Source organism: Micrasema longulum, unplaced genomic scaffold (assembly GCF_059751315.1).
Source record: "Micrasema longulum isolate JH-2025_06_02 unplaced genomic scaffold, ASM5975131v1 h1tg000780l, whole genome shotgun sequence".
Lineage (NCBI taxonomy): Eukaryota > Metazoa > Arthropoda > Insecta > Trichoptera > Brachycentridae > Micrasema > Micrasema longulum.
Window position 1 is genome coordinate 56,955 of NW_028277973.1, and position 4,952 is coordinate 61,906.

Below are 4,952 nucleotides of genomic sequence, written 5' to 3' on the forward strand. Positions count from 1 at the left end.
ATATTCGAAAATCGTAATGTAAAATCTATAATACAACTTTATGTTAAAGCTTTGTTACTATACGCACGTAAACATTATTATCTACCTTCCGTTACAAATACAAGAGTTACTAGATACTCCACCCTGATGCTGCAAAAAAATAAATACAACCTTCGGTCAAAGAGGATTGGCCTACTACTCGGTTAAAGTGTGCAATCTTCTTCCATTATCTATAAGGATAATTAGTAAGTACTAACAATATAAAATTAAGAAATGGATAGTGGAGGTGGGTTGCGCACGGATCGATGAGTGGATCAAGCCAAATAGGTAAAATGTGTGTACTGTTTATGAAATTTGTTCTATTGGTCTATATAAAGTGGTTATGTTTTTTATGATTATTTAAGTTTTTTATTGTCTATTATGTTAATGATAATTAGGTTTATTGGATTAATTACGTATTTTTTATTGTAATTATTATGTTAACTTTGTTAAATAGATAATCTTAGGCATGTTTACAATTTGTAAAATGTTTCCCTCGGCACGGGACACCCCAGTGAGGGAACATTATTCTGTATTTAAAAAAAATACATTTAAAAATAAACAATCTTTTCGCTACATGATATTATAACAGGCACAACTTTATTTTATGGCCTTAGGAATACAAACACATATACTGTTTACAATACTTATTCACAGAGAAAAAATGATAATTTATAATAGGCCTGCCATTTAATTAAATGTATTTACATACATTTAAACATATAAATTGACGAATTTAACAATATTGATAACAATTAATTAATACCTAATTAACCAATATTCTAGATTACAAATATTTTTTTATTGTAATTATTATGTTAACTTTGTTAAATAGATAATCTTAGGCATGTTTTACAATTTGTAAAATGTTTCCCTCGGCACGGGACACCCCAGTGAGGGAACATTATTCTGTATTAAAAAAAATGCAAACAATTTAAAAGTATAAATAAATAACGGTAACGTGAGACGGGGACGACCAAGGAAGACGTGGCATGATCAGATAAACCAAAATCTTGAGTCTGGTTATGTCAAAAGCAGACAGAACCGAGGGGGCATGTATGACAAGATGTATTAATGGGGAAGAAGCTAGGAATATATGCTATGATAGACGTGAGTGGCGGTCCATTCTCTCTGCCTACCCCTACAGGGAAATGGCTTGATGGTAGTAGTAGTAGTACTGTTTTCATGCTAATAAAGGTTCACTCATAAAAACATATGTATGTAAAGTGTTTATTTATTTATTTATTAACGGACATTGTCCATGTATACAATTTATAAGGTTTAAATATTACAATAAAAGAGTAGTTTAAAACATTTAAAGAAAAAAGAAAGAAGCATTGACAAACATAAGGGACATCGAGACAAGATCTGGACTATTTATTTAGTGCTCGTTTAAATCGTTGTAAACTTAAACCAAAAAAGTCCAGATCCTGTCTTGAGTTAACAATACGACAAAGGCGGGTCATTGGAGAATTTTGGCCATAGTTTGTTCTATGCTGATCGATGAACAGTACTTCATTGTTTCTCAATCTACGAGTCGGAATATTGAATTTTACTTGTCCCAGTAATGATGGAACATCGATTATACCATTTAGTATGCCGAACATATATATGGAGTCAATATTAGTTCTACGTTTTTGTAGACTAGAAATATTTAACATTGACTCTATTTCAGCATAAGAATAATTATCTCTCTCTAGTCCAAGCATCCACGCTATTTTTACTATATTTTCGAAGCAAGCGATGTTGGACTGATTCAATGAGATTTATGCGATTGACATAGAATGGAGACCAGACCACTGAGGCATAATCAAGAAGAGGGCGAACAGTTGAGCAATAAAGAGTTTTGATTGTACGGACATTAGTAAAATCAGAGGATATTCTGTTAATGAAGCCAAGTAATTTCAGTGATTTATTTACTGTATTATCTATATGCTCGTTGTATGTCAGTTTATAGTCCAAAACAACTCCTAAATCTCTGATGGACTTGACTACATCAATTTTGGAGTTTTCTAATAGGTACTCGAAGGAAATTGGTTGTTTTGTTCTATGAAATGACATTATTTTGCATTTTTTAATATTTAGTTCTAATTTATTGACTTTACACCATCGGTTAAAAGAGTTAATGTCTGATTGAAGAAGAAAGCAGTCTTGCAGTGTTGAATAAATAAATGCGCCAGAATTTAAATTTTTCCCTTCGGTAAAAGCGACAAAAGCAAAGAGTTTCCTGAAACCGTCCTTTTGTACTTTTCCGGGAAGAAAACAATGCGCCTGCGACTGGAGACCCGCATTCAGAAATATCTCATCCAAACAAAACTGGTCTGCTGATGTGCCGATGTAGGGTTGCCATCTTAGAGCAGGTCTACCAATGAACAAAGTGACTCTCTATCACTCCACTACTCCGGGAATTACACTGGCTACGTTTTCCACGGAGGGTGGGATATAAACTCTGTTGGCCCATGTATAAACCACTGCACAACTCTGCTCCGGAATATCTAAGAGAGCTATGTATCAGGGGTGAACCGTGTATAGAAGCGATTATGCACAGCTTACCATTATATTTTACTAACCATAATAATGTTTTACTGTAACTTTATTTACAGAAAAACAAATAAATAATTAACATTTATTTTAAATCATTTCCACCGTTTGTATTTATATCCTAATATAAATATAAATTTTAATAAAGCGCGCCCAGCGCCTGCGGTGAGCCAAGAAACTAGCCGATTATTTCAGCTTATGTTTTCATACAAATAAGTATACTATATTTTGAATGTACCAGAGTGGGTTTTTTCTCCTAGATATTAAACTTGCAGATTACACAAATTATTTGAAGATTCTTGATTTGGAAAACAGTATTTCAAACAGTATTTCTTAAGGACTATTTTTTAATGAGACTTTTGACAGAAGACCATAATTACTTTCATGCGTCATATTGCAGGACATATAGCGCTTCACGCGATTGTTTTTAGCACTATTAATTACTAGAACAATGCGGCCAGTTGACATTTCAATTGAATACCTAATAGAGACTGAATTCATAGTGGTATTTTTAATTTCTTTTTTAATGAATTATGTATTAAAGTAATGGATAATATATCTATATAATATAATATAATACGAAGTTACATAGTTTGAGTTGATTTCATGGATGAGAGTTGTATCACACAGAACCACAGAAAAATACCAATTTCTAGTATATATTACTTACATTATATTATGTACCTCCTATGTAGGTACAAATATATGATATTTTTTTATAGCTTACCTGTAAATAAAATCACCATTCGCCACTAGTATTTACACAATGTTTCACGTCTTTAATCCAAGTCGGCTTTTTTAGTACTAAACTAAAACAGCTTGCAGATTACAAAAAATATTCTATGATTCTCTATTTGGAAACTAGTATTTCGAACATTATTACAGATAAACTAGCTGACAGGCGTCTAACGCTTAGATCAGCTACATCTACGGCGAGAGGAAAAAGTTATTATACCTACCTCTACCCAAACAGCGCACTAAATTAAGTGAACGCGCATTTCCGGTTGAAAAAATAAATTGCAATTACTAAAACGACTGCTTTTCTTGACATCTGGCTCGCCAACCGCCAGCTAAATGCAATGAGTAGTGTGATAAATAATAAATAAATAAATAAAAATAGCAGTTTTGGAATATTCTCCATATTTACACCGGTGATATTTAAATATGTGATTGCGCAGCAGGATTATTCGTCGCGAAACTTACTTGTAGATATTTTGACATTTAATATTAGGTGTTCACGGATGTTCCATTGTGATCGTAAATACGATAAACAACCATGGTGAGAAGTTGTTATCACGTCGCTTATTAGCACGTCGATAGTTATTTGTGATTGAGCTACTGAATGTCCCCAGTCAGCGATTGAGATCGTACACTACATTTTATCTTACAACCTTTATTAATAATATGGCTCACTTTAATACATTATTACGTTTGTTAAGATTATATAATTATCTAGAAATAGAAAGTAATGCTAATATTGTCTTTAAAGATACACTTAGTAATTATAGGAGAATTGTATATAAATATATAAATTCAAACAGTCGCTTATGTTAGTTAAAAAAAGAATCTAAATTTGTTGTGACAGAGAGGGAAACATTTGTGAGAAGGGAATATGGAAGTCTAGGTATTTACAGGGCATATGCCCTGTTATTGGCTGGTTTAAGTGACCACTTTACACACATTCACTATTCTGCTCATAGAATAGAATAAAATAGAATAAAATAGAAAAAAATATAATAAAATAGAGTAAAATAGAATAAAATAAAATAAAATAAAATATATCTGTTGTAATAACATATTACAACGGAGATGAAGAACATTTTAGGGAAAGTAATATAGAAGTCTAGGCATCTACATCTACAGGGCTTAAGTGGTTTAAGCGGTTGTAGTATGACAATGTTTGATTATGTCCAAATGCTTGCAGACTGGCTGGATTTCCTCCCTAGGGAGTTGTTCATATTTAAATTTATTTCAACAGAGAGGGAAAACAGATGGAAGAGTTCAGGAAATATGGATGTTCAAACAAGAACAGAATGGTGAATGTTACACAGTGTGTAAAGTGGCCACTTAAACCAGCCAATGACAGGTCATAAGCCCTGTAAATGCCTAGACTTCCATATCCCTTCTCAAAAATGTTTTCCCTCTCTGTTGAAATAAATTTAAAGGTTGTAATATGTATTATTTTGTTTTACATTTTTTGTTTCTTTTTTTATATTTTGTAAACTTGCCAAACACAAGAACTCTTTTTTGGCAAGTTCAACTTTAAATGTTCCATTTATTTTACTGTATGTATTGTTTTTTTATGCTAATAAAGGTTTTGATTTTTTTTTGTTAAAAAATGTTAGTATAAACAGCCCCCCGGGGAGTTGAATCCAGTCCTTGTCTAAAAAAAA